Here is a 27,326-nt window from a genome sequence, read left to right on the forward strand (position 1 = left end):
ATATGACGGTAAGAGGCTCCCACCAGCCCAATCGCCGTCAAAGCAACTCCTGCCAGAAGTGCCTGCCTGCATGAAAGAAATGAGCAGGTACTGGTCCAGTCCTTTTAAGAGTAAGCTCCCCACCAAAGGCTACTCTAAGCTAGAGATCCATGGAATGGGGGCTCTGGGGCTGGCCGAACCCCCAGTGTTGGAGCCTTCAGTGGCTTATCACCTCCACCTTAACCGTTGCTCTCTCTCAGCTTCATCCAGCATCTCTTTGCCCAGTAAGATGGAGCGCCTCACCGGAGCGCAGTCAGTGTGCTTTCTTAATGCTATGACCTTGCTGTCTGCGTACCAGGCGGAAATCCTGGAGGAAATGGGTCAGCAGCTGGATGGTGGGGCACCTAACCCAGCCCTCTGGGATGAGATCTGTGTAGTGAATGACCTCATCCTGCGCTCCTCACATGGCGCAGTACAAGGCTGTGGTCGTGTTATGGGACTGGCAGTCTCAGGTGAGAGAGCCATGTGGCTGAAAAACTCAGGCTTGAGCGATGCACAGAAGGCAGAGGTTATGGACGCAGCATACGACCCCACCAAAGGTCTTTTCGGTCCAGCTCTGGAAAAGATGAGTGAAACTAGTACCCTCAGAAAACAAGAAGGTGAAGCCTTTGACCTCTGCCTGCCCCGGAAACAAATCCCTAACACCTCCTCTGTTCCAAGAGCGGGCTATGCCGCTGCGGCTGCAGCAGCAAGGGGGAGACAGGGTGATGCCAGACAACAGAGACAGGCAGCTGGTAAGCAGTCTAACCAACAGCCTCGCTCAGAAAACCCTAGACCATGGGGCAAACACTCATTTGCTGCAGTAGCAGCGAAAGACCGCCCTTCCCACCATGGCAAGAAGAAGCGTCCAGCCTAACGCTTCCTGCTTCTCCCTCTCCCCCTCCTGCAAAAAAGAGGAGGGCAAGGGAGGTGCAACAAAGCCCTGCAGTTTGTTGTTCAGAGACCCTGGTAGGTTCCAGTTCTCCAGGTGTGGTCTCTCATTTTCTCTCCCCTCATGTTCATGGGGAAGAGACTGGGCAACGAGTAACACAGTGTCACCAAGCACAACAGTGTTCCAAAATAAAACATGCACTTCCGCAGCCAGGCCCACAGCTAAGGGCGAAGTGCTTTCCCCAAACAGAACAAAAAACAAAAGACTGTCATGGCCTTTTAATCCCCTCCTGAGGAGGAGGGACATCTCTCTCCGGCTGCCGGGCGTGACGTCACTGCAGTTCATGTCTTGGTGAAAACCTACAATGCCACGGTTGTGGCATATATCAACCGTCAGGGCGGAACTCGCTCTCTGAAGCTGCACAGGTTAGCTCGGGAGATCATACTGTGGAGCAGCACCAGGTTCCTGTCCCTTCGAGCAACCCATGTTCCGTGCGTTTTGAACAGGGGTGCAGATCTTCTGTCCCGAGGGAACCCCCTGTACGGAGAATGGACTCTCCACCCACAGGTGGTAGAGCAGCTCTGGCAGAAATACGGCCAGGCAGCCGTAGATCTCTTCACCTCGAAGGAAAATGCTCAGTGTCCACTGTTTTTCTCCCTGTCGGACTGAATGCACCTCTGGGTGTAGATGCTCTGGCCCACCCGTGGCCGAGAGGGCTGCGCTTTGCATTCCCCCCCAGCCTGATCTCCCCCACTCTAGCCAGGGTGAGGGAGCAGGGCTTGTCGCTAATCCTGATAGCACCACGATGGTTGTCCAGGCATTGGGTAGCAGAAATAATTCAGCTACTAGCGGGCGGGCCATGGCCTCTCCCAATACGCAGGGACCTTCTGTCCCAGGCACGCGGAGAGTTGTACCAGCCGCACTCAGAACGCATAGCTCTTTGGGCTTGGCCCGTGAGAGGTGGAACCTGAACATTGCAGGCCTGCCTGCACAGGTCACTGACACCATTCAGAGTGCAAGGGCCCCGTCCACTCGCTCTCTTTACAGTGGTAAGTGGCAGGTTTTTGAGGAATGGTGCATCTCTAAACACACCATTCCTTTTCAGTGCTCGTAGTTGACCTGTTGTGTTTCCTGCAGGAATTAGTAGATAAGGGGAATGCCTTCTCTACAATTAAAGTATACCTAGCGGCCATCTCAGCTTGTCATGTAGGCTTCAGAGATAAGCCGGTGGGGCAGCATCCTTTAGTTGGTTGCTTCATGAAAGGTGCGCGCCGCACGCTTCCAGTTTCCAGGCCCCTGGTTCCTTTGTGGGACCTGTCAGTTGTGTTGGATGCCCACTCTCATCACCCATTTGAGCCCATAGAGGCGGTGGAGATGAAGTTTGTTTCTCTCAAAACAGTGTTGCTCTTAGCTTTGACCACAGCAAAGCGTGTGAGTGATTTACAGGCTTTTTCCATCCGCCCGTCCTGCCTGCAGTTTGCACCAGGACTCACCAGGGCCTGCATGCGGCCCAATCCAGCGTTTGTGCCTAAGGTGGTGGAGTCTGCCTACACATGTCCCACAGTAGAGCTTTTGGCTTTTCATCCTCCTCCCTTTTCCTCAGGGGAGGAGGAGAGGCTTAACACATTATGCCCGGTCCGGGCCCTACATGTGTATGTGAACAGGTCAGCTGGGTTCAGGAGAACGGATCAGCTGTTTGTGTCTTGGGCTACTTCCCACAGAGGAAGGCCATTGTCCCACCAGAGGCTGTCACACTGGATTGTGGAGGCCATATCTCTGGCTTATAGTTGTAAAGGTCTGCAGCCACGCCAGGGGTTAAGGGCTCACTCTACAAGAGGTGCGGCCACTTCCTGGGCCTTATTCAGGGGAGTGTCTGTAGGGGACATTTGTGCTGCGGCGAGCTGGGCTACGCCTCACACTTTTGTGAAGTTTTACAGGCTGGATGTCACTGGACCTTCTTTGGCACAGGCGGTGCTAAGGGCTAACACGCCAGGGTCCCTGTGATAGTAACTTTCCAGCTCTGCTTTATTATGGCTTCGGGAGATTGGATACAATCCGGGAGGCGTCTATATCTCCCATAGTGAAACACCGCACGAAGTTAGAAAAAGAGCTTTGGGTTACTTAACGTAACCTCGGTTCTTTGATAAAAGAGTGAGGTGTTTCACCATCATTTCCCTTCTTGCATAGACACGGAAAGAAACCAGTGTTGAATGATTTAGGAAGGGCCGGTCATCTGTGGTAGTATGAGGGGGCGTGACCCCTGCACAGTTTGACCTGTCTGTCACAGACAGACGTTGTGTCATTGGAGCTTCCATAGTTGGTCACGCCAAGGCGATTCCCATAGTGAAACACCTCACTCTGTTATCAAAGAACCGAGGTTACGTTAAGTAACCCAAAGTATCTTTCCCCAAAGAGCAGCGGCAGCTGCGGAGCTTCTCCCCCCGTCACCATCACTCACACTCACAGACGGTCACACTTCACAGTAGCCTGGCGCAGCAGCTCCAGCTGGGCCAGGGCCGTTTAAGCAGCCTAGCTCTGCTGCCATTGAGAGGACACTGGTCAAGTCCCGGGAAAAGACGCCTAGTTGGTACGACAAGGTCACAGATCTTTTTCTTGAAAAGGAACGAAGGGTAGAATTTACATATGAATAAACAAACACATTTATGATGTAGGCCGGAAAAATGAGCTACCCATCCTTGAAAGACCAGCAGCCGCCACTGCTGTGAATGTGTATGTGTTAAACTTTGCACATATGATCAGTGTATTCCATATTTCCATTGCATGCTTATTGTTGGCATGTATGTATGTGACTAATCTGTGGCACAATCCAGAGTTGACCTCTAACCCGAGCTTCCTCCGCTCTACATCCTCCCACTGGCTGTCAGTGTTTGAAGGGAAGGGGCTGTGACATCACAGCATTGGACGCACAATGGCAGCTGTGTGCTCTTACTGCGTCACAGATGCCTGCTCACCCCAGTGGATGCCAGGCAATGGTAAGGCCCATCTGGGGGATGATGCTGCCTGGTAGCAGTGTGTCACCATATGATAAGAGGAAATTATATCAGGAAGTTATATCCTATCTGCATGTCTGTGTTAAAGGACTTGGAGTATATATTATGTGTCATGGCTTAGTCTCAGTCAGAGGCTATATGATACACATATAACCTCATATAGGTTCACGTGTTGGAAAGTTATTGTGTGTTATGCAAACGATGTAGCCACTACATCTGGTGTTATACACAGTTTCATTTTGCAGAGCCATGAATTTAAACTAACAGTTAAAATCAATATTGGCCAGTGATTTGCCTGTGATCTTTATTTGTTAAACACATTTTTAAAACTGATGGATAACCGGACTAATATGCCTCGCAATTTGGTCTGGCGGTATCAGGCTAATGTTTTATGTCTTTGGGTTTAGCTTGTGTAAACCTAAAGGAATACATTTATTGGACCTGTATAGTGTATCATAATGTAATATATAACATATGTGGATTTAGTCATGTTAGTTTTATGTGTAATAATTACACTGAAGGATCAGACAGACAAGGAAACAGGAGAAGTTAGAAGTCACAGAGCTGGACATCAGAGAAATCAACAGATAAACACTAGAACGGAACACGGTATGGTCTGTGGCAATGTTTACAGACTGCAGAAAACCTCAATTGGGTGCTGGGGTTGAATTTTAATATAGGATCAAACTGGCTTTTTTTTAGCAGAAACAATACATCTTTTTTAAATCACTATGACAATTTAAACAACTCCAAGTAACCGTGTAATAAGCAGAATAATGCAGAGTAAGCCCTCAAGGGGATTTACAGTTTGTACAGCCTATAGGTCGATCCATTGACTCACAGCATAGAGTGCACCTCCTCTGGCTGGCATTCCTGCCTTGCGAATTGAGTTTGGAGATGTAATCACCCCATTTGCCAGACTATAAATACACTGTAAAGCATTCAAACACTGTGTGTATAAGTGCAAACATGTTTATCAGTGTAAGGTAAGCACCTTAAAAGAGTCAACTACTAGGTTACTACTACAAGCGGGCCTGTCTCTATAGCTCCAGATGTTAGCAGCAGGTCTGAAAGCTATTCCAACAGCATCAGAAGTTGTACGTTTTGTGTGTAGGGAAAATCTGTGCTGTAATTAGAGTGACTCTTTCTGTACTTTTTGTTTATGGTAAGTTTTTGAGTCCACTTTTTTGAAGTTTGGAGCTCATGATGTGGAGTTGACCTGTCCTCGAGTCCAAGTTCTGGCACATGTTTGTGTTGGAATGTCTGTGTTTCAATGTGTATCTCTGCATTGGTGTGTGTTTTCATGTGGGCCTTCCAATGGACACAAAGCGGGCAGTGTGTGTCCCCTCGGGTGCTGAAACGTACACTTCGGACAACAGGCGGCTTCAGTCCTCAATAGGCGCTGCCCTTCTTATTGTACCTCACACACAATGAGCTTTTCACTCCCTCTCTGTCTTTCTCTCTGTCTTTCTCTCTTTATGACCATATACAGTGTTTCTGATGAGAGACTGGAGGAATCAGATTCTGATTGGTTGTTAAGACCCTGTCACTGTCTCTGCTTTTGTATGTAGTTGTCTCACAATCCGCAGAGACTTTAAAATATAGTAGCAACCTGGACCTCAGTATCTTTCATTACACCTTTGTGAGTCCAGATTAGCTGAGGCATTCAGCTAATGAACACAAGTCATTGCAGAAGGGGAGCTGTGAGTCCTGGGATTCCCCACTGGAGTGTGTGCATGTACATACATATGTTGTGAGTGTGTATGTGGGAGAGAAAAGAGGAGGTGTTGTAAGGAGTTTGTGGGTTTCCCCCTCGTCCTTCTGCTCATATGATCTCCCAACAACAACAAGACCACATGACTCCCACATGACTTCTCCACCATTTTCAAGGAAGTACCTCACAACTGACACTGTTTTTGAAGAGAAAGTTAGGGGCACTAGAGAGTGTTACTGCCCTCTTTCAAACATATGAAACCTTAATGGATGAAGTCAGACCTACACATAGAGTCTTGAGATGTTAGCCTGGAGATGAGCTTTGTTTTGCTTTGGTTTACACAACACACAACATTATAATACTACGCACAGTCAATCCCACTAACAAAGAACTACATTTTAACTGTCTTCCCCTTTCGTTTTCTTGCAAATTCCTGCAGTTGTGGGATTCGTTCCTGTTATTGTTTGTAACGCAACGATGGATTTATTTTATCATTTATATATTTAAAACCTTCTTAAATCCAGTTCTCATTGACAATGAGACAACTGACTGATTGAAACCTTATCCCAGGGAAGGCCATTGAGAGCACACTCTCTTTTACAAAGTCACCCTGATTACAGTACATGTAAAAAAAATAAAAGCACACGAAAGTTTCAGTATACATTATACACACAACACATTATACAACATTAATAGATATGGTTATATATATAACAATAAAATGGTAGCATATCTTGTTCGTTTACTTATTCTTTCATTCGGTATTATCTCACAACTTTAAAAATGAACTATTTTATGAAGGCAACATTATTAACTGTTTTTAAAGACAATAGAATTTAGAAGTTGGGATTATTTTGCTAATTAAAAAAAGCTTTTGTTAAATAATGTGTCAAAACACGTAACGTTTGACAAGAAAAGCCTCATGGTGTATTATATACAAGACAGCCCTCCATTGAGTACACTGCACATACTGTACAACCTGATTTATTCTAGAGGAAGGTATTTGAGGCCTCACAGACAGTTATCTGTTGTTGTAGCAGCTCTAGCAGGGGACCCCAAACTTCCCTTTCCCGGGCCACATTAACCAGCTCTAACTGGGGAATCCCGAGGCGTTCCCAGGCCAGTGTGGAGATATAATCTCTCCACCTAGGCCTGGGTCTTTCCCGAGGCTTCCTCCCAGCTGGACATGCCTGGAACACCTCCCTAGGCAGGAGCCCAGGGGGCATCCTTACCAGATGCCCGAACCACCTCAACTGGCTCCTTTCAATGCAAAGGAGCAGCGGCTCTACTCCGAGTTCCTCAAGGATGGCTGAACTTCTCACCCTATCTCTAAGGGAGACTCCAGCCACCCTCCTGAGAAAACCCATTTCGGCCGCTTGCATCCGCGACCTCGTTCTTTTGGTCATGACTTATTTTATGTAAATTAAGGATTTATTAGGGGTGTACAGTATAAACACTATAAACGGTAGGAATTTGCACTATGGTATGGATTATGACCCTACCGTGTAACCAGCAGATGTAACCACACAAAGCGCACTGGCAAAACAGAAAATGGATCTGGCCTGCGAGGGAATATTTTCTGTCCTTTGAGTAAAAAAAAAAGCAATTAGCATGGTTAACCACAATGTTTCTTTCTACTTTGAAAAAAACAAAAGGTTGACACAGAAAACCGACACAACATCAAATGGACAGAGAAGTATTGTTTATAACTGCTGTCACTGTTTACTCTGCAACAAGTGTATATTGGTGTGAAGCAAAAACCGAAATTGGTAAAGTAACTTGTAACTTAAGTTAGCAGATAAATGTAGTGGAGTAAAAAAATACTTAAAATCAAGACCCTCAAACTTGTACTTCAGTACAGTAATCCTACAGTAATTCAGAAGCATTTATACAGAAATTAAAAAATAAATCAATATACTGTGATATAATATCGTCATGCTTCAAATTATACTGTGATGTACATTTTAGACAATACTGTACCCTGTAGGTTATATTGAAGGTTGTTTGCATGATTAATGTGTGCCCCTCTAAAGGTAGTGTAATGAAGGGCTGAATGATTTTTAAACAGTTTTGTTTTGTTATAGTTGTTTTTCTTTTCATGGGAAGGAAACAAACAAAATAAACAACAATATAAAACATTGGTATCCCCCCAGAAAAGTACCTTGAATACTTTGATAATAAGTTTCAGTTTAACAAATGTTTAGTTCTTCCTGTTAATATCACAAAAGTTCCAAAAAGTGACACTGCACTGTGGACTTCACCAGCCTTTCCCTCACTGCACATGCGCTCTCACACAAACACACAGACACACACCCTTTCCGCATTAAGCTTTCTGTCTGCCTGCTCTAATGACTAAAATAACCCCCTCTGCTCTCTGTTCTCCTTTTCAGGAACACCCTGTTCCCCTGGGCCATGGTGTGTTTTTTTGTTTTGTGAATGTGTGTGTGTGTGGGCGTGAGAGGGGGACATGCACATTAAGGTTAATATATATGTATATGTATTACTGCTCTACAGCGTCTGTCGACTTTTGAGTAAAGTCATTCAGAACATGTCAACAGACCTGAACTATCAATATTCCTATACCACTGCCACCAAGCACACATTTAACAAGTTAGGTTGGTAGGATGATGTGACATGGCTGGCATGGCAAGTATGGGGTCCTTACCCCTTCCTCTTTGGTCTCACACACACAAACAGCTGTATCCCTGAGCGACAGAACACACCAAACTGTTCTGACATGCAGACAGACAGACTGGCAGACAAACGGACAGTCAGATCATTTTCAAACACTCAGGACTGGTATTCTGTTGGGTCAATTGCTGCTTTAGATATAAAAACATTCCTGCTACCACCTCATACCTGTACTAATTACAACAGATACTTGGGATTTAGTAATCGAGGAGTTGGGAATGTACACCAGAGTGGATGAGGTCACTATAAATAGTGATTCTCATTTCTATTTAAGTCAGGATTGCCTAATGTGTACTGTAGGTTAGCTCCACAATCACTGAATGTGTGGAATTCTTTAGTATAATAAAGACAGATTTGTGCAGAGACACACATATAGACACACGTGCAATTACCTGTTTGAGAGGAAAAAGAGTTCACAAGAGGGATTACACTCTGCTTATAGTATGCTGATGACTACATGTCTGGATGCTGGAGAAAGAGGACGGCAATCTGCAGGTGAAGGTCATGGGATGAAGAAAGGCGATGGAGGTGTGGAATGAAAAAGATACAAACAAAAACATAGACACAAACAAATAAAAGAAGGATGGTTGGTTATAAAATATAGAACAAATATGAACAGATGGAATGAATAGCTGCTACATAAAATGTGTGATTGTGACTAGAGAGTGGAAGAGGAGGCAGCGTTGTGCTCAAGAGTGGGGAGCAGCAGGTGTGCAACACCAACTAAAGAACTTAAAATAAGTGAAGAATTTCCATGGCGGAAGTGAAGAACAAACCATGGTTAGACCTCAGTGTAAACACACTGAATGGTGTGAGGAGAGGATATTCTCAATTGTTTTAAGGCTTAATTCTGTTGCAGTAGACACCTTTGACTCCGTTAGTTCTTTTTTTTCATACAGCAAATGGCAAATTGGTTATTATGGTATAAAGTTTGCTACAAATGAGTAGAGGTTCAAGCATGTTCTTGTGGAGGGCGTCTATAACACAAAGAGTTGTGCACTCGTGAAATATTCAAAACATTCACTGCACCCTCTACCTTTTGTTATACAGTACATTATTTTAGCATGGTTGGATGCATGACAACTCCTGTAAAGTAGGCTGTGTCCCTAGATTGTTAGTCAACTTGAGGGGAATAGAAACTTGTGTGTAATTTACAGGCATGAAGTGCCCACAGCTTAACATTTCTGCTCAGTAACTAACTTCCTGAAGGTCATCTGAGTCGCCATAACTCATCAACATTGCCTGTGAATCATAATGCCTGTCACCTTCTAAACACAGTCTATAAATATCTGACCAATAGACACCCTTGTCCAGAGCGAATCTGTTAACTCAGTCCTGCTTTCTTCGCTCTGCTGCCTCACAGATCGCTAAGAAGAGAGTGACATTAGCACAAACACACTTTTAGCCATGTCAAATTAAAGTACAACACAATGAGATACAGAAAAGACAATGGTCTGGCATCATCAGTTATGACCACAATGCATCACTTCTCCTTTCCTTCCATCAGTTTTCACAACTCCTAGTTTTGTCAGTGGTGAAGCAATTTCCTCCTCAGGAAACCTAGGGAAAGAACAAAAGCTGCTTCTCATGCTACCAGTTCTTTAGATGCTTATCTTTTCTTGTAACACTTTGATATCAATGGACACTTACTTGAAAAGCTAAAATTAAAACTTAATTAATTTTGTTCAATCTGAAGGCTTTTTCCTGTGCAGAACATGTGCTGCACACACAAGTCATATATAGAACTCAACAGAAACAATGCACACACAGGTATTTGGATCATGAGATATGCAGTACATTCAGTCACAGTTGTGTCGCAGGTGTAGTGCGAGTAAGTTGTAAACTAGAATAGCAGACCTCAAACACACAAAACATCTATAAACACTAAGACCTCAGTTTACCATTTGTATTTCTTAAATGGATGCATTTTGGCATAAAAGTTAACGTTAGAGAGTAACTTTCATTGTCTCCCCACCAGACTGCCATACTATCAGTATCATCATTCTGACATTCTGCCTCCAATTAGCCACATAAAAAACAAACATTACATTGCTAAACAACGCAGTGATGACAGCAATTTAACCAACACTGCTTCTGTTAATGATACTGCATCTATTTGAGTTTAAAAGGAACTGCGTGTTCCTAAAAAAGATGCGCAATCTGCTCAGACCTGTCGAGTTTCATTTTTGATTTAACGGCACATCAGCCTGGTTGGAGCTCAGTTTGACATTACCATATCCAATAGCCAGACTACATAAAGGAGTTTTGTGTATAAACTTAGATCCTTACCAGCTCTCCAACTATCCCAAAGCCAACATAGTGTATCCTAGAGAGATCTGCTCCTCCACGTGTATAATATGCACACTCCCTGACAGAGACAGACAGTTGTTTGCTGGCTGGGCCTGATTAACGAGTGCATTCATATACCGGTTCACTGGTTGTAACGACACTCCTCCCTCCACTCTGCCGAGCAACAGCGGGCTGACTGACAGTCACTATTAGTCACCTTCCTCCCTCTTTCTAACCAACCGCTCAGCTTCCTATTCCTCCTCATTCTCCTCCTCCTCCCACTCTCCTCCTCTTCCCCTAAATTAGCCTGAATGCCGTAGTCTGGGGCAACAACAACGAGAGCTCTGTATCCAGTAAACTCATCTCCCTCTCTCGTTTTTCTCCTCTTTTACTCATTTGTGGAACTCCTCCTTCAGTCCAGCCTCCAATCCAAAATAAGTGTACAGCATTTACATAAAGTAACAGCTGCACATGTGCATGCATAAATAAAAGGCAATTCCCTATTTACTACTTTAATTGCAATCTACGTAATCCATGAGTCAGGGGGGTTGATTGGTATCAGTCCATGAGCCTAAACCAGATATAAAACGCAATTTATCTATGGGGGTTAGCAGATTCATTGGCTGAAAAAAGTGAGTTTGCTACCACCCCTGCACTGCTATTGTGATTTTTCTAGTACTAGGGGTGTATACCTTGCCAAAAAACAATGATAGCATTTGTCCCCCCTGATGATACCAATGGCCCAAATTTGGGGCACTGGCTCATGGACTAATACAATTAGCACAGTTTCAAGATTATTGCCAGTATCTGAGCGTCTCCCCTTGTATTCCTGACTTATGGAAAAATGGACAGAAAAACGTTTTTTTGCAGAACATTTTGATGTCACAGTTGACCTTTGACCTTTTAGACATAAAATGTCATCAATTCATCATTTTATACTACAGTATAAGACATTTGTGAGAAACCTTGTCATAATTAGCATAGGAATTCTTGAGATAAGGCCAAAGAGTGTTTTGAGGTCACAGTGACTTTGACCTTTGACCTCCAAATCGAATTAGTTCATCCTTGAGTCAAAGTGGACGCCTGTGCCAAATCTGAGGAAATCCTCTAAGGAGTTACTGAGATATCATGTTCACAAGAATGGTATGGACAGATTGACAGACATCAGACATCCTGAAAATGTAATTCCTGCTGCTGGCACTGAGGCATACAAATAGATAAGTTCCATAGCAATACATTTTAGGGTTGTCCTCGAGTACGATTTTGTTGAGTAATTGTTTGGTTGATTTAATCGAAAAATTTGTGAAACTGAGTCTCTTCACAAATATTCATGTAAAAGCATCACATAAAATATTGTGTTTAGCAGAGATCATACGTTTCTAGGAGATGAGCATTCAGCATGAAAAAAAAGAGTAAAACTTACTTCAACTAAAGAAATCCTAATCATATAAGTCAACTAATTGTCTAAGAGGGGGCAGGATTAGTTGTGGCATTGCGTTGGTGATCGCATAAAAATGTGAGATGCTACAGAGCAGTGCAGCAAACATATTTGTAATTTAAACTGTTAAAATAATATTGAATATCCTTACATTTATTGATGTATCTTACCGGATGAAATGTTATGAATCCAATGCTAATTTGTCAGTAGACAAAAAAGCTCACCTACAAGCTAAGCTTGTCTGTGTATACTGTAGGATAAGAGCTTCCACCTCAAAATATGTGTATGTACCTGTGCACAGTCACACACACACACACATACATACAGAAAATCACCGATTTGGTTAGTTCCATCTGTCTGTCTACATCCTTAAATAATTACTGGTGAAAAGTTTAAACTCTCTTGTCAGTCTTTCCCATAAATCTGTATATTCTGTGTAAAGTGGACATACAGGACTGTATGTTGACTCCTTAGTGATTAGCTGATTTCCATGTGACAGGCTAGGGAGTTCAGATAGATGTAAAACTTCCTCTGAAAAACTGCTGTACGATTTCTTTGTTTACAAGAAGAAACAGTAGTTCTATCATGAATCACTCCTCCCTCTGCCCTCCGTCATGGTTGTGTGCCCATTTTTATGTCAGCACAAACAAAAACACATGCAAACACAGCTAAGTGTCTCCACTTTATAAACATTATCAATCAAACAGATACAGACAAGCACATCCCTCCAACAAACACACGGCACACAGACAACAAACTGAAGAAACAACGGAAGGTGGAATGATGACTACTGGCTGACAGAACCATTAAAGGAGTCTCCTAGTGGTGACGTCATGCACAATAGCAAAATATTTTCTCCTCAGAACATGTGGAAATGCTGTGAAGTTAAAAAATAAGGATGTTTGTTTTCTAGAACAAAATGTAACAAAATAAGAATAATTAAGCATTCTGCAGTGTTTGCTTATTGTCTATCACAAGTGTTGAAGACACAGGACTCTAACTTCTACAGTTAAGCTAAAAACTCCCTATCACTGAATTCCTCATCACAGTGGCGGACTAAGCAATTTGGGGACCTAAGGAGATCATAGTAAGGGGCCCTCTTCATCTGTTCTTTTAACATTTAATTTATCGGCATGAAAACAAAAAGTTACATAACACTGAACATGTGTCCTCAAGATGTATTTGAAATTTAAGTCAAGTACGACAGCACAGATAATCTTCGGCATATTCTGTCAAACATGCAAATTAAATCAATCAGAATCAAAAATACTTTAATAATCCCAGAGGGAAATTGTTTTAATTTCAAACTCCAGCTATACAAACAACAATGTTATACAGATAACATATATCAAGAAAAGGTGAAATGACATGACCTCAACCTGCTGCCTTTAAAAACACAAATAACAGTTACCAAATAATACCTACAAATAAATAAATGAATAAATAAACCAACGGTCTTTTTTGGTATTAAATATAAGCTTCATCTTTAAGCAACCATGTCAGTATTTTCCCTTCAACTAAATGAGCGACTTTCCGGAAAAGCGCTACATACATACGATTTATTAGTATTCTTAATCAGAGCCTTCAGAGCCTGTATACAGGCTATCCTGATATAACTCAACTTTTCCTTGACCAGTTGTGATCTCTCCTCACCTGTGAAGCCTTCAGTGATGCTGCCGGCTCTCTGTCCTCACCTGTGTCTCTCACAGCTCTGTCTATTGCAATAATACAGATGAAAAAATATGTGCAAAGCTGATTTTTTATTGGATTGAGAATAATAGTTGTGAAATAGCTCTGAAAATAAATCTCAGTCACTTTTATGCTACAGATTTATTATTATCTCCTCACCTTTGAAGCCCCTGCATGACCACCAGTGTTGCCTTCTGCTCCACCTTCTCCTCCCTGCTCTGCCTATTGTAGCAATAAACATTAAAAAAATATGTGCAAAGAAATAATGTGCAAAAATTCTGGACAGAAAGTAAGGGAGTGAGTCTATTCCTAGCGTGAAGTAATTTTAGTAAAAAGGTCAGGAACTTAAAATGTATGGGTTGTATTTTAACAGAATTATGACATGAATTTTAAAAGGCCAGGGAATAATGACCCCCTGGTTCTAATGTTAACTAAACTATAATGGCTTCTAATTAATTTGTCATAATTTAGCTAATAGTATCAACAGGCAACAGCATTACTCAACTTACACGTTTGTTTTGAAGAAGTGCAAGGTTTTTTTGCCTCTTGCTGGATGGTTTTCTGTACATTATTAGAGGTACTATATTCAATAGTTCAAGCACCCGACCACGCCGCGCTCATCTCAGCTGTGTGACGTGATCAGTATGCCACTGCCTATTCATGGTGCGTTTCAGGACAGCTTGGTTGGGGGGCCCCTACTGGTTTGGGGCCTAAGGCAATCTCCTACTTCGCCTTAACGGTAGGTCCGCCTCTGCTCCTCATTAGACTTCTAGGTAAGCTCAACTCATTTAACTAGAATGCAGAGTGACCACTGTTTTTAAATCATTTGGCTAATCACAATGCAAAGGCAAATAGCAGAACACTCGTTGCGTGCAGCAGCTTGTTTGATGGATTCTCTGTGCATAATACATTAATAAAATTCTTCCATCACTGTATTAGGGCTTTGACTCCGAACTTTGATATTTGAATATAAAAAAAAAAAAAGATATTCAAATGAAAATAAGGCAGCCCTTAATAATCAAACCTGTTATGGACATTATATTTTGTGTTTGCTTGTAAACGTTTTAAATTCAGATGCCAAGGCTTTTTCACGCCTGGTGAAGTTGTGAATCGTGAGATTATTAGAAAGGCTGTTATTGTCCATCTGGGCTCCTGTAGGTGACGTTAGCGTCAGTCAGGAACGGTCAGGAATGGGGGTGTTTCACTCAGCATTGAAAAACTGATGCTAATTATTTGGGCAACATTCTCTTACAGCAGTAACATTGTGAATGTGTTGTAATGTAGGAGATGACTGACTCTGTGCTCAAAGTGATACTCAGAGCTCCAAGATCACGAAAATAATACCAGGCTAACTAAGTTGTTTTTTTTCATTGGTTGTTGTGTTAAATCTTACCCAGATACAATAGTGCTATTTTCTGATTGGCTGTTGTGTAACCCCGTTCTTTTCTTTTTTTTGATTGGCTGGCCAATTGATTCCTGCCAGTTCCACAATGAGGGCAAAGACAGACCAAAGACACGCTCAACGCGTGACAGTTAAGAGGCCTGGACTTAAAAATGTAATTATTATCATTTTAAATTAGAATTATAATCATCATAACATCATTGCCTGCCTATTGACATTGATACACTGCCCTCTGGTGGACAGAAGAACATATACAGCTTAATTTTGAAGATATTTAATGGTCAAAATATTATTAATAAATATTCAAAGATTAATATTTATAAACAAACAAACTTCCAATATAATTTTTGGGCCCTACACTGTATGCAATTAGTGCCCCTCCATCCATTCGCTCCTATACCATCCTGTATCCCCAAATGCAGAGACACAAACACTGGTATCAAAATGCCACTCAGCTAGTTGTGCTTATCACAACAGAGGAGAACACTGGCCAGCATGGTTCAGCAGTACCCGGCTGACAAGCATCCCTTGTTTGTACACAAAGCATTCAACAGTGGGTCAGCTCCAGTTCTCATAGGGTCCGCAGTGTATTTACTGGGTTATTTTGGTCCAGGGGCAGGACCCTCCCAGGCCCTCAGCTTATTGGTTGGGAAAGATGCGTTCCTATCAAGTCTGGCCAATCATAAGGCGTATGTGTAGGAGGGGAAATCATTGACCAAGACAGCCTTGTACTCTTTTGACAATGGCTTGTGGAGGAGGCATGACCCAAACACTCACATGCACACACTTTCACATACACAAACACACCATCCAAGACCCTCTTCTGTTCCTCTGCCAAACAAGTTTCCTTTCGTTAAATCCCTTGGTTACTATGGTTACAAAGAGTTTTCAAACAAATACTATATACATAGACCATAGTCGTAGCTCTATTTAAAGTATTGAGTAATTGTGAGGATATGTCTGAGTGAGTTTTAACTCAGCTATGATGAACATAAGGCTATCTCTTCATGAAAGTTATAGACAGGGTCGCTGGTAATGGGTCTATAGTTTGACCATTTATACATGGCTTTCCTAATATTTTGTTTGTATGATATATACCAGTTTCACATAAATACTCTGTATCTGAAGATATGCTGCTTATGCAGAGTAAAACAATCAAACAAAGTTGGCATTTTTACAGCTTTACATCAAATGGAAATATCAGACATATTGCACATAATTTTCATCATTTTATCCTCTACATTAGCCTTAAATATTTGGTATAATTTAATTTAAAGTTCTGTAAGTTTAAACAATCTTTGGTCATGAAATGGCTATAAAAACAAACACTTTCTCATACTATAAGTGCTACATCATATGACCTGAGGTGATCACCTGCTATACCTGATATTACCCAGATAAAAATAATATTTTGGTATTATTATTATTATATCATGGATCTAATATTCTACCTCCATAATATGGCAAACTTTGCACAACATTGTCGTTGATTTACAAACAGAAAAATACACTTGTATTGAGTTGATGTTATATGGACTGCTAGGGCTGGATGTCCCAATCACAATGCACTATTTATTTTTAGAGCACCCTTTTTCTATTTGTAGAACATGAATTAACCGTCATGAATACTGAGTAAACAAAAGTGGGGATCTAAGAGTGTTTGTGTGTGATAGAGAGAGTATAGTGCAATCACAAGCCAACCAGCTGCACAGCATTTCTTTTTGCATGGGTAAGAGACAGTCACTGTGTGCGATGACATGGAATGGAAGGCATTTGGGAGATGAGTTTGGAGATAAGGTGCACACGCAAAATGGACTTCACTTTAGGTTACACACCAAAACCTGTTCTTTACGACTCATTCCAATCTCACAAGTTGAAACGAATTGCCATTAGTATGAAGAACATTGAACCCTTATGTATTTTTGAGAGAAAGAGAGCAAGTAACAGCCACAGGGTGTGTGAGTAACAATGTGCATAATTTACATAATGTGTCTGTATATTTAGAGATTTTGTATTGTATTTTGTGCTTTGCTTTGGCAATATTAAACTTTCATGTCAGTATAGCCCATTTTGAATTTGAATCTGAATGAACTGCAGAGAGAGTGAGCGCAGAAAAGGTAAGAATAGGAGGACGTTTTTTACCCTTTAGCTATAATGAGAAATGAGCTACTGCGCCCTTCTCCCCACCCAGAGGACTCAACTCCGCCCCAGGCCAGGTTATCTCTGCTTTGTCCATGGGTAAACGGTAGACCATATTCACCTGGAAAATGCCTCCTGCTACGGTGTGATCTGAGATCGTAACTGGCTTTGGCACACTTGAGCTCACCCACTTTTGGCACGGTAGTGAGAGTTCAAGGAAAGGTCAAGAGGACAATAATGAGCGAGGGAAGTTTACAGGAGAGCTTCTCTGTAGTGTGTGTGTGTGTGTGTGTGTGTGTGTGTGTGTGTGTGTGTGTGTGTGTGTGTGTGTGTGTGTGTGTGTGTGTGTGTGTGTGTGTGTGTGTGTGTGTGTGTGTGTGTTTATATCAGATCAGCATCAATTTCTTGCCCTCTGACCGAATATGGGGAAGGTTTTTGATTAAGCAGTGCATACAAAGGAATGCTGAGTCTCTATGCACAGACAGATACACAACCTTGTACAGTAGATCACTGGATTTACTCTACAGATGATTCTGCCACAGACAACACTAACAGATAGGAGGTTAGAGATTATCCAATAAAAATACCAATAATCTCAGGCATAGTGCAGAGCAAAGATCGCTGTGCTTTTCAGGGTTACCAATTCCTGTAGAAAACAGCCCTTCGGAAAAGAGAAGGCCTGCTATTGATTGAAGGATGTGCATCCGTCAGTTCTTGATCCTAAACAGATTTGAATAAGAGACAATCTCCACTAAAATGATTTCACATCTCATCTCATCTTCAACCGCTTATCCGGGGTCGGGTCGCGGGGGCAGCAGCTCTAGCAGGGGACCCCAAACTTCCCTTTCTCTGGCCACATTAACCAGCTCTAACTGGGGGATCCCAGTGGATGAGAGTTGAAACGTCTTCCGAGGCAAATAACCAAGTCTAGTGACTGAAATTGCTTTGGGGAGAATTAAAAAGTGAGCCAGAGGCAATAAAATGCTAATTAAAACAACCAAGCATGTCAGCCTTTTTATTAGTTTGGGTAGAGTTATTGATTTAATGGTTTTCAAGAATCTCAATGGATTATTTAGGTTATTTGAAGATCCAGTCAGGAAATGATCAGCCTTGGCTTTAGATGCCCGATGATTAAGATGATTTCACTCCTGACATAATGACATACATATGGAATAAAACCCACACCTGAGGGTCAACTGAGGGTCTGTGTCACATTTAATTTTCCATATGTATAATAGAATATTGGAAAATTTAATTCAGTTTTCTGAAAAAATAATTTTGTTCATCAGATCAATGTATAACTTTGTATTTTTTTCAAATTTTCTATTTGTAGAACATTGCATAGTAAAATGGAAATTTGAAATAGAAAATAATAAATAATATTTGTGTCTTGGGCTGCCTGAGAGGGCGGGCTCTAAGCGCCTTACCCAAGTTACATCTGATAGGCTGGCCGGGGTGGGTTGTAACAACTGTCACAAAGCCTGCATTCAAGGGTTGCAACAGCATGCATTGCACCCTCAGTTTAATACTGTAATTGCACCCACGATGGTAGGGTACATGGGCTATGTGGATGTCTCCATTCTCACCTTCTATTTTGGTTCATACATGCAGTAGCGCAGCGTGCAACAGGGTGTGCAGTGATTACTATTATTATTATCAAATACTCACAGTCACGTCACTGGTCTTAGCTCTGAAACAGCTGTGCCAATCAGTTAAACATGATCATGACAGCTCAGCAAACAGAAAGTTTCACCTCAGAATATGTCTGGATGGTGCAGGGAGATACGACATGAACACATATCAACACAAATGGCTGCAGAGCCAAAGAAGCAAAGTACTGCTCAAAAGGCTTAAACATAAGATGCTAATTTTGCTAAAAAGAAAGTTTGAAATAAGGCTGTGGTGAGCCCTGGTAACCAGACATCTCCTTCAATTGAGTTATAACCGAGCAGTCTGATGTGTGTGGAGGTCTGTATGGTTATACTGTAGCAGCCTGTTGTCATTTTTAGGTGATTTAATGAAGATACACACAGTGACAGCGACTTATTTTATCAGCCCTGTTGCCCTTAGATGCTGCATGTGTAAATAAATTGTCACAAGGATTCCAATTAAGAGGCATGTTGGGGCAAGAGCAGTCAAAAAAATTAAATTGGGATTGAAAAACAGGACTGCAAGATTGCAGGCCATGCGTGAGGCCCTTTGCACTTCTGTTAATACCAACCATATGCTGAAGAAAATCAGAAAGACATGGTTCGCCTAATCAAAGGCAGACATGAGATCCAACATGAGTATATTCGCAAAGTCATGTCATGAGTCATGGTGACTCATGAGTGGGTTTTTAACATCCTCATATGAAACCAGACTAGACAGAAGCTGGAGGATCTTATTTTTTGTTTTATTTAACCAGGAAAATGTCTCATTGAGATTAAAAATTAGTACTGTCCCAGACAGGCAGCAACACAGTTTCAGAATTATAGACAGAGGTTAAAAACAACAAAGAACATATACATATAAACACAATCAGAACATCATCAAACAAAGGAGGGATTTAAATGTGTTTAGAGAAACCAGCTCCTTCAGTTTCAGTTTATTCTGCAGCTTGTTCCATGCGGAGGGCGTAGCATAACTAAAAGCCCTTTTCCACAGTTCAGTACAGACTCTAGGTACAGATAGTAAGAACAAATCCTCAGAGCGGAGCTGACAGGTTCCTGTGTTTTACCGAATTACATACTTCTGCAGGTATGAAGGAAGATCACAGAGGACAGTCTTATAAATAAGGATATGCCACTGATGGAGTCTGCGGGTGGACAGGGCAAACCATCCAACTCGAGCATACAAGAAGCAGTGGTACGTGAGGATTTTAAAATTGGTGATGAATCTCAGGGCTCTGCGGTAGACCGTGTCCAAAGACTGTAGGCATTTTGAAGATGCATTCATATATATACACAACTTCACCGTAGTCCAACACAGACTTTTTTTGGCTTAAAAAAACAACAAGATTTGTTTTTCGAAAGTAAAAACTTAAGTATATCTTTAGTTTTTTCACAAGTTGCTGGATGACTTAGCTTTAGTGAACAGCATGAGCTTTGTCTTGTCAGCATTTAAAACTTTTAACACAGGTTACGTTGCACAGTGTTAAAAGCAGTTTGGAGCTGACAAAGAGGCTGATTTTGGGTAGACGCAGAGCAATATATCACCGTGTCATCAGCATAAAAGTGAAAATTGGCATTCAGAGCTTTATGATGTAGACCATTGATATAGATAATGAATAATAGAGGTCCAAGAACTGAATCCTGAGGCACACCCTTTGATACATTAAGCGAGCTAGAAGTAATACCTTCTGCTCGCACACACTGGGATCACACAGAGATAGTTTTTAATCCAATAGACAGCTTGATCAGACAAACCAATGCTGCATAGTCTTTCTAACAATAAGGCATGATCAACAGTATCAAAGGCCTTTGAAGGGTCAACAAAAAGGGCTGCTTATTGTCTAAAAATTCAAAAAAATATTGTACTACTTTTAAAGCAACTGTTGACATACTATGTTTTTTCCTAAAACCAGACTGAAATTCAGATAAAATACTGTTTCCATGTGTCCAGGGATAGATTAAAAAGATATGTCAGGGGTGATGCAATGATGTCTGCAGCTAATCTCTTGGGAAGGGATGACGATGTGCCCTTTCACCCCTTCCCAGGAGATTCAACAATCAAACCTCAAAGAACAACTGTTCACAAATTGCCTCCAACGACTGTCGTTCAGACTCAATAGAGCACTAACAAAGTCGAAACCAACTTCCCACCAACGACTGTCACTCTAACGACGGTCGTTGGCTCTTGGAGCACAAAGGGTTCCAGTGACATCATCGGCCTTGTGAGAGGTTAAATACCTGGATCTTCACACCAGATAGTTGGACCAGTCCCAGCCTGGTCAGATGCGTACATGAACTGATGAAGCCTCTTGAATGAGAGGTGAAACGTCTTCCTAGACAAATAACCAAGTCCAGTTTCTTTTGACTGAAATTGCTTTGGAAATAATTAAAAAGTGAGCCAGAGGCAATAAAATGCTCATTAAAACAACCAAGCATGTCAGCCTTTTCATTAGTTTGGGTAGAGTTATTGATTTAATGGTTTTCAAGAATCTCAATGGATTATTTAGGTTATTTGAAGATCCAGTCAGGAAATGATCAGCCTTGGCTTTTCTAATTGCAACTGTGCTTGCATTACGCAGCTGCCTAAAGAGAACCAGTCTGATCCAAGACTAGTACTCCTGGCTTTAGACCATACTAAGTGTTTCCAGTACCATTATGTTAGAGGGGCGCCCCCCAAGCGCTGTAAACCTGGGGGAAACACTGATGCTACATTGCGTTCATTAAGTAAAATGGACCATTCTGATGTGAACCATGCATTATCCCTACCCTTTATTCTATACTTCCTTAAAGAAGCGTGCTTGTTAACAATTTCAATAAAACCATCATAAAAGAATTTGCATTAATTTTCTCCCAGCCAAAGAGAAACAGGTCATGAAAAAATGCTTGCTCAACAAAATGTTCCATGTCTCGCTTTATGATGACACGCGGTTTGGTTTTAGGACCTTGTGTATGTCTTACTGTTGCAATGACACAGTGGTCACTGATGTCATTGGTAAAAACAGAGGCAACAGAATATTTATGAGGATAGTTAGTTAAGATAAGATCAATTAAAGAAGATTTTTCTGGATGTTTCAGATTAGGTATAATAGGACTGTCAACAATCTGAAAGTATTAAATTAATCACAAAATGCTTTAAAATGGTCTGAAGCTGGTAGCAGCCAGTTCCAGTGTAGGTCACCAATAAAGATAATTTCGATAAAATTCAACCAGGATAAAAAGCTCCATTAAAGATGCTAAGGATGCAGTTGAGACCTCAAGCTGGCCTAAAGCAACCGGCAACAGTGGTGTGGAGAGTTTTTGAGACACGTCGAGAGCCAGAAGTTCAAATTGCTTAGCCACTGATGTAGGGAGACGGGTCTTCACATGAAACATAGTTTTGACGGTTTTGATCTTAATAAATAAACAAAAAATAAACAATAAACAAACTGAATTGATCTAAACTGTTGTTGAGAAAAACAGTCTACCTGTTTTTATTGCCCTTGTCTAAAAGTGCTGGAAAGAGTATCAGAAATTGAATAATGGAAAACCTGTGTGAGGAGACCAGAGGGCATAATATTAAAGGATCACAGAGTTCAGTTTCTAGGGTGTAAAAAATATTGTTCAGTTGTAAGATACTTTCAAAAGCAATGTTGACTGTTGAAATAGAAAGATTTGTGTGGGGGGTAAATATAAGCAGACAATATAAAACTCTTTAATGCTGCATTGAGCCTTGCAATATAATTTTCTTGCAACAAAAACTGAAACTATTTCAGGAGAAAGAAGTGAAATTGCCTCACATTATTCATATATCTTGTTATACAAACAATATATTTTGTTGAATATATTGTATTCATATATCCATATACACTACCGTTCAAAAGTTTGGGGTCACCCAGAAAATTTTGTGTTTTCCATGAAAAGTCACACTTATTTACCACCATGAGTTGTAAAATGAATAGAAAATATAGTCAAGACATTGACAAGGTTAGAAATAATTATTTTTATTTGAAATAATATTTTTTTTCCTTCAAACTTTGCTTTCGCCAAAGAATCCTCCATTTGCAGCAATTACAGCATTGCAGACCTTGGGCATTCTAGCTGTTAATTTGTTGAGGTAATCAGGAGAAATTTGACCCCATGCTTCTAGAAGCCCCTCCCACAAGTTGGATTGGCTGGATGGGCACTTCTTGCGTACCATGCGGTCAAGCTGCTCCCACAACAGCTCAATGGGGTTTAGATCTGGTGACTGCGCTGGCCACTCCATTACAGATAGAATACCAGCTGCCTGCTTCTTCTCTAAATAGTTCTTGCATAACTTGGAGGTGTGCTTTGGGTCATTGTCCTGTTGTAGGATGAAATTGGCTCCAATCAAGCGCTGTCCACAGGGTATGGCATGGCGTTGCAAAATGGAGTGATAGCCTTCCTTATTCAGAATCCCTTTAACCCTGAACAAATCTCCCACCTTACCAGCACCAAAGCAACCCCAGACCATCACGTTACCCCAACCATGCTTGACAGATGACGTCAGGCACTCTTCCAGCGTCTTTTCAGTTGTTCTGCGTCTCACAAATTTTCTTCTGTGTGATCCAAACACCTCAAACTTCGATTCGTCCGTCCATAACACTTTTTTCCAATCTTCTTCTGTCCAATGTCTGTGTTCTTTTGCCCATATTAATCTTTTTCTTTTATTGGCCAGTCTCAGATATGGCTTTTTCTTTGCCACTCTGCCCTGAAGGCCAGCATCCCGGAGTAGCCTCTTCACTGTAGATGTTGATACTGGCGTTTTGCGGGTACTATTTAATGAAGCTGCCAGTTGAGGACCTGTGAGGCTTCTATTTCTCAAACTAGAGACTCTAATGTACTTATCTTCTTGCTGAGTTGTGCAGCGGGGCCTCCCACTTCTCTTTCTACTCTGGTTAGAGCCTGTTTGTGCTGTTCTCTGAAGGGAGTAGTACACACCGTTGTAGGAAAACTTCAGTTTCTTGGCAATTTCTCGCATGGAATAGCCTTCATTTCTAAGAACAAGAATAGATTGTCGAGTTTCACATGAAAGTTCTCTTTTTCTGGCCATTTTGAGCGTTTAATCGTCCCCACAAATGTGATGCTCCAGATACTCAACTAGCCCAAAGGAAGGTCAGTTTTATAGCTTCTCTAACCAGCTAAACTGTTTTCAGCTGTGCTAACATAATTGCACAAGGGTTTTCTAATCATCCATTAGCCTTCTGACCCAATGAGCAAACACATTGTACCATTAGAACACTGGAGTGATAGGTGCTGGAAATGGGCCTCTATACACCTATGTAGATATTGCACCAAAAAACAGACATTTGCATCTAGAATAGTCATTTACCACATTAGCAATGTATAGATTAGTTTAAACTTAGATTAGTTTAAAGCACTGTTTAAAAAAACAGTGCTTTTCTTTCAAAAAATAAGGAAATTTCTAAGTGACCCCAAACTTTTGAACTTTAGTGTATTTGTTTCAGTTACAAGCTGATTCCAACACCTGAATTGAGATATCTGCCTCTACTGATACCAGAGCTCTTTTTGCATAACATTTGCGGTGTATTACAATTTTGCTCTAAATTTCAATTAATTCCAAAGCAACTGTAAGGAGGCTTCACTAAAAGAGTGAAGAGAGCTCCGCCTGTATCAAAATATTCTCATCAGTGGTCTTATACTATTGTACCTCATTATAATGCATGGATTACAAACAAAATAAATATGTGGAATTGCAGTGCATTCACTTCTAGTTATGAATACGTGAAGTAAACATTAAATAAATAAAACACTTGTGCATTACTTTTTGTATGATATCATACAAAACAGGAAAGTGAACAAACTGCCTGTATATGTAACTCATAGAATTCTGGTAGATAAAAAGATATAGGAACTACTGGATATCTATGTAGAAATGTTTGATTAGCAATCAGTTCATAATTTGAGCTACAACATTTTTGCACTGGGTTTAAAATTGCATTATTGCATATTCTAAAAACAACAGACTATGGAATCTGGATTGGTACGTGGCTCGGTGATATCAGTCTGATATCCAATGAGTGATTTACGTCAGTTTCTGAACCAGACATCACAATATTGGATCTGACCCAATATTTGTACTTGTTTTAAGGAAAAAACTTTTAAGACAATTGTACTGAGATTTGACTACATCTTTTACTGTCATAATTGTAATATTTAGTGTGGTAGTGTGGGAACATTAAGGATTATTATGTCTAAAATAAAGTGGTTAAGACTTATGAACCTTTTTAAAAGCAGAGATTAAAAAAAATGTAACTTTTTGAAATCATTGTGGTCTGCAGAAACTACAGCTGTAAACTACAACCCCTGCAGTTCATACTACCAAACAAATACACACAACAGGCCAGCTGCAATGTCTGCTCACAGATGCAGCTGAAACGCCATTCTAACAGAGAAAAGAGAGACTGCGCAAGATCATCACTACTGTCTGTCAGTCAAAAGAGGATCTGAAACAGTGAAATGGAGATAAGATGAGGAAGTGGAGTCACACATTCAGCACATGCCCTAAAACGCCCCTCCAACAATCCACCCACACTCACCTCGGATAAATCATGGGTCATGCTGTCACAAAGCACATGCCAAGCGGTCATTTCTGTGGTTTAAAAAGTCCCAGTTATAGTGACAAACTTATTCAGTGGTTTGTTGTTGTTTTTGTTATTTTTAAGGAAAATCCAGAACCAAGACCGTTACTCACACATACACCTTTTCCTGGTCAAGCCACAAAGCAGCAAAAACACTGTCCAGGTCACGGGAGATCTGTCCATATGGAAAATGGATGGAGCAGTGTTTACACACACCTGGTGCTCTTTCACACTAGAGTACATCCATTAAGTCTACTCAGTGAGCCTGTGTGTGTGTGTGTGTGTGTGTGTGTGTGTGTGTGTGTGTGTGTGTGTGTGTGTGTGTGTGTGTGTGTGTGTGTGTGTGTGTGTGTGTGTGTGTGTGTGTGTGTGTGTGTGTGTGTGTGTGTGTGTGTGTGTGTGTACCGCTACCTTTGCTTACCTACAGAAAATGAACACCATCTCCAACACTTACAAGCAGACATGAGTCCAATGAGGCTGAAAATATGGCACTCCCTCCCCCCCCCAACTTGATCAGTTACATTTCAAACACAGACAACACTTAAAAAACACAAGCCAGGAAGGAGAAATGTTCCAATACAACCAGTAGTATAGTAATGATGATATCATTTAGACCAGTTAGGCAAAATGGTCACCTCCGCGGTAAAGTTTTGATGCTTGAAACTCGACTCATGCGATCAGTCTGTCAGGCATCCCTGTTGCCCTACATAGTGGCCGGTCACCTCTGACCTTGCTGACAGTGACCTCACAGCTCACTGTGTTTACTAACCCCTGACCCTTCACACTGTGTGCACTCCATAACCCCACTGACTCCTCCATGTGCATCTGTCCCGTTCTTCACATTGTTGGCAATGAGAGAGGGAGGGAGCGCAGGTACAGGTCTTAACAGCTACACAGACACCTTGCATATATTTTTCTCTCATACATCTGGTTATTTCATCCAACTTTTGCCTTTTTCTGTATTATGCAGCAGGCAGCAGATGATATCTTTCATGGGATTTTAGTTCAGAGACATTCTTAGACCATTATATAAACATGCCAAAAGACACATGATAAAACTACAAGACAATAATTCAATCTTCATTTATTTATATATTTATATTATTTATTAATATGTGACAGCACCGTATTAGTAGCAACAGTTCCTGCTAAACTTTGTGTCAGTGCTGCTGCACAGTAGATCTATCTTATTGATCTGCTTACACAACAAAAATGTTTAAGTTCATTCATGGATCTATAGCAAAGAGGAAGAAGCAGATAAAGGCGGTGACAAAGAGACACGGGGACAATACAAACAGAGATATCGAGAGTCAAAAAAGTTTTTGCTATGGTTGTTGTGCATTCCGGTGATCTAGATCTTTTGGTGTGAATTTGTTATAAAACTCAATCCTAGTTGTCTTTTACCTGTCTTAACTGTCAGATAAACCAACCAATAAGTGCGCTCTCACCAGCACCAAAAAGGATGCAGCAAACTGGGTAGACAGTAAACATTGACGGTACATGGAGGCAGTGTCTTTTCCTTTTTGTCTTTTTGTCTGTTTTTTTTAGAACAAACCACACACAAGGGCAAAGGCTCTTTCTGTTGTCTATTCTATTGTTCACCAGTTAATTTCCACCAGGAGCCGCAAGGTAAATACTCTCAAAAGGAATCTAGTTGTAGTTTTGCAAATAGTGATCCTGAAAGGTCCCCCAGTCTTATATTCTGTGACTAAAAACTCTGTCTTTGTGTTCAGATGTTATAGTTCAGTCTATTCAAAGACATCTAGTTTATGGTAGGAATAACTCACATGCT

General features: G+C 41.3%; 1 protein-coding gene across 5 annotated transcripts in view; it reads right to left on the minus strand.

Annotated features, from left to right (window-relative positions):
- The window catches only part of tfeb (transcription factor EB), a 49,505-nt gene that overhangs the window by 20,519 nt on the left and 1,660 nt on the right, over positions 1-27,326 (minus strand). For 2 of the 5 annotated variants that reach the window (XM_083939829.1, XM_083939825.1), the window contains exon 2: positions 8,719-8,815. The exons of 1 other annotated variant lie outside the window; for it this stretch is intronic. The gene's annotated coding sequence lies outside the window, so the exon portion shown is untranslated. Of the gene's footprint in view, positions 1-8,718; positions 8,816-10,615; positions 10,734-27,326 lie in introns of those variants that run through there. 2 more of the 5 variants (XM_083939826.1, XM_083939827.1) reach the window with 2 other exon arrangements.

This window comes from Echiichthys vipera, assembly GCF_963691815.1.
Source record: "Echiichthys vipera genome assembly, chromosome: X".
NCBI classification, from domain to species: Eukaryota; Metazoa; Chordata; class Actinopteri; order Perciformes; family Trachinidae; genus Echiichthys; species Echiichthys vipera.